A 12,050-nucleotide genomic window follows, 5' to 3' on the forward strand; every position below is an offset into this window, starting at 1 on the left:
CGCCTGGAAATTGTTTTAGTGTTTATATCAGTTCATTTCACCGGGGACAATCGTGGCAAGTGTAAGCTACAAACTTGCACTTACGAGTAAAATTTCAGATTATAAAATTTGCAGAAGCAAATTCATAGATGAAGCAGAAGCCATTGCAGCGAAATTCGATAATAGACCCCAAACTGGGCCATTTGAATCCGACTGAGGTGATTTCTACTGTATTTGTTTTTGCGGTGTATCTTATTTTGAAGGCATGTTTTACCATGGCTCTAACAGCTGACCAGGGAGCGCTGTGGGCAGAGAGCCTGTTATTCATGTTGAGGCGGGATGTTACGAGAACGCTGCTGATAGAGTTGCATACGAATACAAAGTGGATTCCCGTTTTTTATTATTATACGTAGAAAATATCACACTTGGTTATGGTCGTATCATTTATTTTGACGTATTTATTCGCCACACTTTAAAAGCCGGTCCGTGGAAATATTTTCTAACACTAAACCGGTCCGCGGCTCAAAAAAGGTTGGGGACCACTGGTGTAAAGTCATAGAATGTTGGAACATGGCATATCTCGTTTTAGTTTCATGGTGCAGGAAATAATAGAAAACAATGTTAAAAGGTTGTAATTTAAAGCAAAGGAAAAGGTTAAAGGCAACATACTGTTTGAGTTATTAATGTATATTTATTCTGTATATTTTGTAGCTCTTACGGTGTGTTCACGTGCAAGGCATTTCAAATAAAAGGATCGTGAACCATCAGTTAAAGAGACCATCTTTTCAACCGGGACGCTACAGTAAGAGCTTGACCCAAGCTGAGTGAGAGTTCGCCTCAAGCTGAGAAGAGCTCAACCCGCGCTCAGCACCGAGGTCCCAGCGAAAGCTGTTACAAGGTTCCAGCTCCACGGCTTCAATCAACGTCTTCTGGGATCTGATGGTCAACTGTATTGCCCTATCTTCAGCATGGAAATATCTGAAAAGGAAACAGAGTCCACAGAGGACCTCCAGGTGAACAAGGAAGAGGAGCCTCCATGCTCCGTTCGTCAAAGGAGGCCTACAGAAAAAATGCAAGTATATCAGGAGGAGGAGGCCCATAAAAGGGAAAAACGACTTCTGAAAGTCTATGATCAATGGAAAAAACAAATACGTACAACACGAGAGCAGTTAAAAGGAGACATAACAAACAGTGAAATTGCCTCACTCATGGACATCATAGAGAAAGAAAGAGACAATGTCATAAAGCTGTATGCAGAAATTAGGGAAAGCATTACTCCCTCTAGTGACACAAGGCGACTTATAGATGCATGCGAAGCAGTCACAAAAGACATTATCAAGGTTGCACACGAAAGACTCTCAGGCATAGATGACTATGACAGCGGCAAAGTGAAGACACGCCTACGCGAGCTTCTTGAACCAGACTATGCTCAATCCATTTACAGTTCATCGGTCACTCACTCAAGTAAACCCTCATCTGCCAGTAAGTCAAACTCTCCAAGGTCAGTAGTAGCCGTAAAGAGAGCAGAGGCTGCCACTGAATTAGCAGCCAAGGAAGCAGAGTATGAGGTGTTATTAGAAGAAGAAAAACAAAAGGAAAAGATTCAACTTTTAGAGGAAAGGCAGAGAAAGGAGCTTGAATCTCAGAAACGTGAGTTAGAGAGACTAAAGTCTGAAAGGGAGTTAAAGGCTGCACGAGCTAGACTGATAACTTATGATCAGGAGATAAAGAGTGAGAGCAGTGTTCATGTTGACTGTAGCAGAGCAGCTCAGAAGGCCCCCACAGTTTCTGCTCCCATTCAAGTCACTAACAGTAACATTGTATCCGACTCACCTCCACAAGCAAACATCCTTTACTTAGCCCAAGCATTACAGGACAGTGTCGCCATGAACAGACTGCCAATGCCAGAGCCCTCCACGTTCACAGGTGACCCAATACAGTTCATCGAGTGGAAAGCTTCATTTATTTCACTCGTTGATAAAAAGAACATCTCACCCGCAGACAAGCTGCACTACTTAAAGAAATATATAGGAGGTTCAGCTCGACAAATGCTTGATGGCATCTTCTACAGAAACGACAGTGACGCATACAAGGATGCTTGGGAACGCCTCAACCAAAGGTATGGACATCCATTTGTTGTACAGAAGGCGTTCAGAGAAAGGCTCGCAAAATGGCCAAAGATACAAACGAATGACTCTACAGGGTTTAGAGCATTTGCTGATTTCATTCAAACATGTCATGAAGCTCTGCCCCACATAGAAGGTTTAAACATTCTCAATGATTGTGAGGAGAACCAAAAGCTTGTTCAGAAGTTACCAAACTGGGCAGCAGCTAGGTGGAATCGTCAAGCCACTCAGAGCATGAAAGAAAGTGGAAGGTTTCCAAGTTTAAGGGACTTTGCTGAGTTCATGTCTTCTGAAGCAGAGATCTTATGCAATCCAATCACATCATTTCAGGCTCTCCACTCTACAGACTTCACCAAAACCACTGGTAAAAGTTACCAGAAAGAAAAAGGGCTCACCTCCAGTGTTCTCCACACACAGGTGGTAACAGAGACAGAAAACACAAAACAAAGGTCAAACATTAAATTACCATGCATGCTCTGTCAAGACAACGGACACAAACTTCACAACTGCCCCCTGTTCAAAGGCAAATCACTTGTGGAACGAAGGAAATATGTAAAAGAGAAAAGGCTTTGTTACGGCTGTCTCAAGCCCGGACACAGTGCAAAGGACTGTCGTTACAGACTTGAATGTGAAATGTGTAAGAAAAAACACCCTACCTGTCTGCATGACTTCAACTACGACAATGCTAAATCAGCCACAAACCCAATTCAGACCAACACAGAACAGGCTGCAACTACCCTGTCACTCAATGTAGAAACCAATGAACAATGTGTAAGCACTTCCATGATCATACCAGTATGGGTTTCTTCAGAGCAACAACCAGGTAAAGAAAGGCTTGTTTATGCACTCTTAGACACCCAAAGTGACACGGTGTTCATTGACCAAGATGTGTCTAATGATCTCCAGGCTAAGTCCACCCCAATAAGGTTAAGGCTCACTACAATGCTTGGTAAAGAGGCTGTTGTGCCAAGTGAACGTGTCTTAGGTCTTAAGGTGAGAGGCTACAACTCCTCAGAAATGAGGAGTTGTAGCCTCTAAAGACTGTATACCAGTTTATCGCTCCCACATTCCTTCCTGTGAAACGGCAAGACAGTGGAATCATCTTAAGGTAATAGTGAATGAGATTCCCTCACAACTAGAATGTGAAGTTGGGCTTTTAATTGGCTACAATTGCTCCAAGGCATTAGCTCCAAGGCAGGTAATCTTAGGAGGAGAGAACGAACCCTATGCAGTCCGAACAGCACTGGGCTGGAGTATTGTAGGACCCACATCATCCCACAGTGACTCTTTTACCATGTCTGCTGTGTGTCACAGAGTCACAGTCAAAGAGCTTCCTTTAATGACCCCAGCTGATGCACTCAAGGTTCTCGAGTCTGACTTTAAGGATGACAGATAACAGATCAGTGTCTCAGGATGACATTCTCTTTCTGAATACATTGAAGGAAGGCATTTACAAAAACAATGAAGGACATTATGAAATGCCACTTCCATTTAAGGAGAGACCTCACTTACCAGACAATAAGCAAATGGCCACTGTGCAACTTCAAAGCCTCAAAAACAAGCTGTTGAAAGACCAAAGGTACAAGGAGCAATATGTAAAATTTATGAGTGAAGTCACAGAGAAGGGTGATGCTGAGGAAGTGCACAGTGAAGCAAAGGAAGGAGAAAAGTGGTATATTCCCCACCACGGGATATATCATCCCCAAAAACCAGACAAACTCAGAGTAGTTTTCGACGCCTTAGCAAAATACAAAGGTAACAGTCTCAATGATCACTTGCTGTCAGGGCCAGATTTGTTGAACAGTCTAAATGGTGTTTTAATCAGATTCAGACGGCATCAAGTTGCACTGTTGTGTGACATTGAAAAAATGTTCCACCAATTTCATGTGTATGAAGCAGATAGAGACTATTTAAGATTATTATGGTGGACAGATGGCAACCTGGACACTGAGCCTCAGGAGTTTCGAATGAAGGTTCACCTTTTTGGCGCCACATCCTCACCAGGGTGTGCCAATTATGGATTAAAACATCTTGCAAAAGAAAATGAGACACAGTTTCCCCTTGCATCTCAGTTCATAATGAAGGATTTCTATGTGGACGACGGTGTAACAAGCACGGCAAGCATCGAGGAAGCTATTCAGCTAGCTCAGGAGGCTCAGACACTCTGTGCATCAGGCAGCCTCAGACTACACAAGTTTGTGAGTAACAACAAAACAGTGTTGGAAAGCATTCCACCATCAGAACGTGCCTCCCCACAGCAAGCATGTGACCTGGCATTTAATGACTCTAAACTTGAAAGAGCACTACGCATTCATTGGCACATAGACTCAGACACACTCAGGTTTCGCTTTCTTCCCAACGACCAACCTGCTACAAGGCGTGGCATCCTATCTATGGTTGCATCTCTTTATGACCCATTGGGATTCATTTCCCCCTTTATACTCACAGGCAAAAGAGTGCTTCAAGAGGCATGCAAACAAGGCACAAGCTGGGATGATCCCCTTTCCAGTGAACTAAGGCCAGTGTGGGATAACTGGAAAGCTGACTTAAAGAATTTGGAGAAAATCACAATACCACGCTGTTATGTTCCTAAAGACTTTGGCCAAATAGCAAAAACAGATTTGCAGCATTTTTCTGACGCAAGCTTGTGCGGTTATGGTCAGTGCTCATATTTAAGACATATAAGCAAAGATGATAAAGTGCATTGTGCTTTAGTTACAGCAAAGACCAGAGTTGCTCCTATTAAGGTAACAACAATACCAAGACTCGAACTGACAGCTGCTGTTGTCTCCATTACTGCAAGCACCATGTTAAAGGATGAGCTTGGATTGACACAGATTGACGAGTATTTCTGGACGGACTCTAAGGTCATTTTAGGCTACATCAATAACGAAGCACGTCGTTTTCACACATTTGTCTCCAATAGAGTTCAAAAGATAAGGCTCAACAGCACCCCCCAGCAGTGGAGATATGTTTCTTCTGAGCAAAATCCGGCAGATATTGCCTCCAGAGGTTCAAGTGCAAGTGAGCTCATTGCATCAGACTGGTTCAAGGGGCCACAGTTTCTGTGGAACAAGGAAATCCCACCAGCTGCAGAGATTGACATGAACGTACCACTCGGAGATCCAGAGGTTAAAAGGGTACATGCACTAAACACGCTCAAAACAGAGAAGAAAGGTTTATCAGACAAGTTGACAAAGTTTTCCTCATGGCACAAAGCCACTCAAGCCATAGCTCGACTGATTCGCTGTGCCAAGAGAGATAAAACAACAGGCCACAGTACAGTACAGGAAAGACAAAACGCACAATGTGTTATTCTAAAGGATGTACAAGCAACTGAGTATGCAGAGGAGATAAAGTTGCTCAAGAATGGAAAGGCACTTCCTCTCAAAAGCAAACTGTTTCAAATGGACACTTTTCTTGATAGTGATGGACTCCTTAAGGTAGGAGGAAGGCTCCAAGATGCTTCATTCTCCTCCGCACTGAAAGATCCAATATTAGTTCCAAAGGGTCACCATGTCACTCAACTAATAATAGCTCATTTTCACAGTAAAGTGCATCACCAAGGGAAAGGATTGACAATCAATGAGATCAGGTCAAATGGAATTTGGATTCCAGGCATCAACAAAGCTGTTGCAAACTTCATACACCAATGTGTAAAATGTTGCAGACTCCGAAGAGGCACAGAGGAACAGAAAATGTCTGATTTCCCAAGACAGCGCTTAGAGCCATCTCCACCATTTACATTTTGTGGAATGGACTGTTTCGGTCCTTTTCTAACCAAACAAGCTCGCAAAGTGCACAAACGTTATGGACTTCTTTTTACATGCCTTTGTTGCAGAGCAGTCCACATAGAAATGTTGGACGACATGACAACAGACGCCTTCATCAATACGCTCTGCTGTTTTATAGCTATAAGAGGAGCAGTCAGTGAGATAAGGTGCGATCAAGGAAGCAACTTTGTTGGAGCAAAAAATGAACTGCAGGAAGCCCTAAAACAAGTGGACTCTAACCGCATTATCACATTTCTGGCCGAGAAACAGTGTGACTTCAAAATGCACACTCCTCATTCAAGCCATACAGGAGGTGTATGGGAAAGGCAAATCAGGACAGTTCGAAACATTCTGCGCTCAACAGCTTCACTTTCATTAGGCAGAATGGATGACGCATCATTAAGGACATTCTTTTATGAGGCAATGGCGATTGTGAACAGCAGGCCTCTTACAGTGGACAACCTCAGTGACCCAAACAGCCCCGAGCCTTTGACCCCAAATCACCTGCTTACTATGAAGTCAAAGGTAGCCTTGCCTCCACCAGGTAAATTCATCAAAGAGGACATTTATGCAGGGAAAAGATGGCGGCAGGTGCAGTACCTATCAGAACAGTTTTGGTCACGTTGGAAAAGGGAGTATCTCTCCAACATTGCAACGAGACAGAAATGGCACACTCCAAGGAGAAATTTGAAGGTTGGAGATGTTGTCATGGAGAAGATGAATGATTTGCCTCGCAATGAATGGAGACTAGCACGTGTAATGGAAACAGTGACTGACAAAGACGGACTTGTAAGGAAGATAAAGATTCGCTTTGGAGAAAGGAAGATGGAGAAAGGACAGTGTTCCAGTAAACCTTCCATAGTGGAACGCCCGGTGCAGAAACTGGTTCTGCTATTAGAGACTGTTTAACTACAATTTACAGTTTAAGGTTCTTTCTTATGTGCTATGTGTTTTCATAGAGTTAAGGTTACAGGTCATTTCTTCATTAGGAAATCATTATCGCTCCATTTGTTTACCAGTTAAGTTCTAATGATTTGGTGGGAGTGTAACTGACCTGATATTTTCTTTATGGTAAATTGATTAATGAGTGTTTGTTATTCTGCTGCAGCAGTAAAGCCGCTAATGCTTTTATTTTGAAAGGCTCAGAACGACAAGGCCGTAAATCGATTGTCGCAAACTGCAGCAGTAGCGCGAGGTCCAGTGTACAGAGAGAAGGTGCACTCCACGGTAAAGGACGGAGAAAAGAATTGTTAAGGCATAATTTTAAGTTGTAAATGGTTGCTCAGCACCTGGTTGATGAGGGAACAAGGTTGGTATTTGCATTTTGTTGTGTCAATGCATATATAATTATAGTTCACGAAGCATACAGATTGCTATTAAGTGTTGCAATTACATTCGCATCCACTAGAGGGTGCTCATGTAAATTAGTCATGCTAAGGTTTACAAGCTTTGGTGTTGTGTTGTGTAAAGTCATAGAATGTTGGAACATGGCATATCTCGTTTTAGTTTCATGGTGCAGGAAATAATAGAAAACAATGTTAAAAGGTTGTAATTTAAAGCAAAGGAAAAGGTTAAAGGCAACATACTGTTTGAGTTATTAATGTATATTTATTCTGTATATTTTGTAGCTCTTACGGTGTGTTCACGTGCAAGGCATTTCAAATAAAAGGATCGTGAACCATCAGTTAAAGAGACCATCTTTTCAACCGGGACGCTACAGGCGGAAGTGCTGCTTTATTCTTCAAAGCACGTGTCTAGGATGCTGCTGACATCAGACAGAACTTGTGGGGCGTTGGTTGTCATGATGACGTGTATAGCGTTCGGATCGCGTGGGTGCAGGTGGTAACAGCTGGCAGAGTTAAAAGTGTGTCACGCTCACCTGCTCTCCTGATGAAGGAGAGAGGTTGTTAGCTGGGTGGCCGTAATTTCCAAGAGCACCTGGGCGCCGTCGTACCTCAACTGTATTCCGGAACTCCACAGGAAGTTGGTCTTCTAAACCGGAAGTCACGGACTGTAGCCGGCCGATTTAAAACAATTAAGTCCGCCGGCTTTATTTTATTTTAACAGTTTGTTAAAACCCTTTAACTACGAATGCATCGCGGGCGATGCATATTCATAACCCTAATTTGCATTACCGTAGTTACATGAAAACTTGGCCGATTTTGCTTTTCCCGTGACCAGGTGCCATGTTGTGAGCCAACCTCTCAGGAGGTGGTGCCCATTGTGTACATGGATGAAACAGGTGTTACACCAAATTCTGCGACCCATCATATTCTGCGACCACAGGGGGCGATAGCGTACATCCCTCTGCATGTACGTGCTGAATACCAGCGAGAAGGAGACTATTTATGTAAACTGCGTAAGCACCAAAACAGGAGATTGTAAACCTTACGGAATATTATTTCGTTCGCATTAACGAAGGAAATGCGTTTTTTTTATTTGACAATGAACACAGCTGGACGGACCGTTGCATTGAATGCTTTTATTCTATCGTTTGAAATACGTAAACCCACTACTACCCATCCTTCAATAAATTGGTAAACGATAAATAAATGTTTCCAAGCACTTTTTTGTTGTATTTCAAACGACATGCGTTCCCACAGGAGAACACATCTGTGCACATCTGATTTTTTATTTTATTTTGATATATATAAACTCAGTCAATTCTAAAACTCCAGATTTGTATTTATGGGCTTTTATTTTTTTATGTGAAGATGTGGAAAACAATATCTTGATATGATATCATCTGGGTGTTTTTCCACATTTACACTGAAGAACCTGTGTGTTTTTAATTTTTATGCTTTTTTGATTATTTCCACAAGCTGGTGACAGTTATCAGTTGTGATTTCTTTTATATACGCAAAGTTACTTCACATGTTTCAAGTAATGTTTTGCCATCCTAATCATTTGTACCATTCAGTAAATACTTGCTTATTGTAATAATAAATGATTGAAATCAACAGATTTTTTTTTCCTGTCAGCTGACAGTAAATAAGTAAAATGTATTTATATGGCAAAAATTACAAAATGCTTCCCAATAAAACACAAGAAATGAAAGTACAACATATAAGATTGGATTCCTAATTCAAGTGGGAGGGAGATAGATGAAGAGAAGTTGGCACTGCTCTCCATAAAACTCTGTGTCGTTCTCTCGGTCGGGGCTTGGGTTAACAACCACAACCTCTGGTACACTTGGCCAAAAGGATGACGGTGGAAACTGCTGCTGTTGGCCGAAAGCAAAGAAAGAGGAGAGGGGGCAGAGGAGTATGGCGTTATATTTAGGTCAAAAGTAACGCGCATGCAAAAAAAACCAATCCGCGCGAGAAAAAAATAATACCGCGCAAATAATTTAATTTCAAGGGGCAGGAACGCATTCACATTCGCTCAATGAATTTCCGCACGCGTGGAACTCAGCAGCCACGCGCACAAAGAAGCCACCTGCACGCGAGACTTGTTTGCTGCAGCAGGGGAAAAGACGTTTTTGTCCCTTATCCAGGACGCCAGCAAAGAAGCTTTTTAATAAACTTCTTTCTGCTTCACAAAGTGCGTTCTGCGACACCCAAGGGCGATGAGGAGCTCAAGCTTGTACTGGCTGGTCTGGGAAAAACGCTCTTTAACTGTTAACGAGAATATTACTCATTCAGAGGTTTGTATATGTTTACACGTAAAAGTATGTTACATCTTTTTTGATCAGATGAGTGAAAACATAAGACCTTTGAAAATTTCATATATTGTTTGTTTAATTTCCAATCTATTTTATAAGTTGACAGATTTGCTCCTTAATGCATACCCAAAACTTGGAAGTGTGTGTGTGTGGGGGGGGGGGGGGGGTGGTTGCTTCACAAAGCTGCAGGTAAGTATTTTTAAGAGGTTTTAATCAAGAACTTTTAAAAACAGTTTATAGCTCTTATTTGCAGCATATTTATGCACACAAACAAGTAGTTACATATAGTTTGCACCAAATTATATAGCTGTTTTGTGTATGTTTGCACAGTAACATTTTAAAATATTGTAATGGTCTGTATAAAGATCATTTTTATTCTCAATTTATGAAGTTTTTTTAATCCCTTTCCAAATCTATTGATATATAATGCTTTTTTATGATCAAAGTTTTGCTGCTACAGCTCAACAAATTTCCCAATTTGAAAAATCTATTACATACTATGTTGTGTAAAAGGTGAGAGAAGATGGTGAGAGAATGACTAAATCAAGTCAAAAAACTTTTAAACAATATAGAATTATGGTCAGAAAGGATCAAAATGTTACACAACAAAAGAATGAAGGACCAAAAGTTATGATTTTTAAGTTAGTGTTACAGTCACAAGTATTTTGAGTTTAATGGATTAACTGATTGTCATTAGTGTTTATGTCTCTGTCACTAACAAATGTAAACATATTTCTAGGGGATCTCTTTGTATAGGAATGTTTTTTCTTGCATTACAGACATTTAGTCCTTTCACATTTCCATTATTTTAGATTCTTCACAGTTGCAACCAAAAGTGTTGTGGAATTTCTTTGTCAGGTTCTGAATGTTTGTAATGTCAGTCAGTGCATCAGTTTTTTCTCCATTTTAAGGTGGGGGTGGACAGCGCAAATTGGCAGTCATTCCCCCTGATTCGGATGGCTACACAGGGCAACAGCTTAAAGGTGTTAGTGCAAATGGGAAGTCTATCATTTACATTGCTCCCATACAGGAAAATATGGACACTACTTCACTACCACCAGAAGCCAAAGAATTTGAGCATATGCCCAAAGTTACTTGCACAACCTGCGGGAAGATGTTTCCATTGCAAGCGCTTCCTTTACACATTAAGAGCTGCAAGGAGGAGACAATTCATCTGCACAGTTCTTCTGATGATGTATGTCAGCTACTTTGCTGTCATATTTTCAGTTTAATTTCCTGAAATTTTAAAATTAAAGTTGTTTCATACTGTTTTGTGTATTCATAACCATATTTAGGACCACCATGTGTCTTCTGTCTGTGCTGAGGATCAAGGAGAAATGGTGAAATTTTCATTTCATTTTTTTCATTTTGCAATCTTAGCAAAGTATTTTAATCTGCATGATGTTTTCAGAGTGCTGAATGCCCTGTGTGCCATGGTGTATTCCATATCGAAATGATTGAGAGTCACGCATCAGAGTGTGGACTACGGTACCTTATTAAATATTGGATAATATTCATGAACACCATAACTATATAAAAGGATACAGTTCTGTGTAATTTCAACCCAGTGATTTAAATGATACGATTGTGACTGTCTGTCTGCAGAATTGTTGACAGTGAAAGCAATGGTACCAGCTCAAATGAACAAAACTTTCAAAGGTACTATTACTTGTGTGTCTTTGACCTTCAAATACCTGTTTTCAAAAGATATAAGTGTATGTGTGTGTGTGTGTGTGTGTGTGTGTGTGTGTGTGTGTCTGTGTGTGTGTGTATGTATATATATATATATACACACACACACACAAAGTGTGTGGTGTATCTTAGCAAAATCTTGGCCTTGTGGGGGGTATATATATATATATATATATATATATATATATATATATATATATATATATATTTGCCTATTTATCCACCCATCTATCCACTTTCCAGCCCCTTATCCAGGTCGCAGGGGTAGCATGCCCAAAACACCTCACCTAAGAAGACAGGAAAAGTTTGATATACATGAGATGTAGGCATGTAGCGCCTTGATGTAGCGCCTTGAGGCAACTGTTTGTTGTGATTTGGTGCTATATAAATAAAACTGAATTGAATACTGGAGGCTCCTCTTCCTCACCTCTCAGTGGGCTCTGTCCATGGTGCTGATAAGCTCATACATTGGTCTTTAGGGCACATGGCTGCTGCAGCCTTTTTGTTTTTTGCTCATTTTTTATCATAGTGGAGAGAGACAGGAAATGGGGGAAAGATACAGGGGAAGACACACAGGAAAATTGGCGACGGGCCTGGGTCACAAACCCGCGCCGCAGCGCGGCATATGTATGTGGTCACCGGCTTCGTCACTAAGCCACCCAAGCGCCCTGCTGCAGCCTAATGCTGCTGTACATGTCCTTGTACTCACAGTGTGAAAATTTTTTCATGGAGAGCTGTAGTTTCTTTGTGGCAGGATATCATTCTGGGGTTCCTCAGCAGGGTTTTCTGTGCATTTCTTACTAAAAGAGACTCTGA

The sequence above is a fragment of the Archocentrus centrarchus genome, chromosome 23 (genome assembly GCF_007364275.1).
Source record: "Archocentrus centrarchus isolate MPI-CPG fArcCen1 chromosome 23, fArcCen1, whole genome shotgun sequence".
Taxonomy (NCBI): domain Eukaryota; kingdom Metazoa; phylum Chordata; class Actinopteri; order Cichliformes; family Cichlidae; genus Archocentrus; species Archocentrus centrarchus.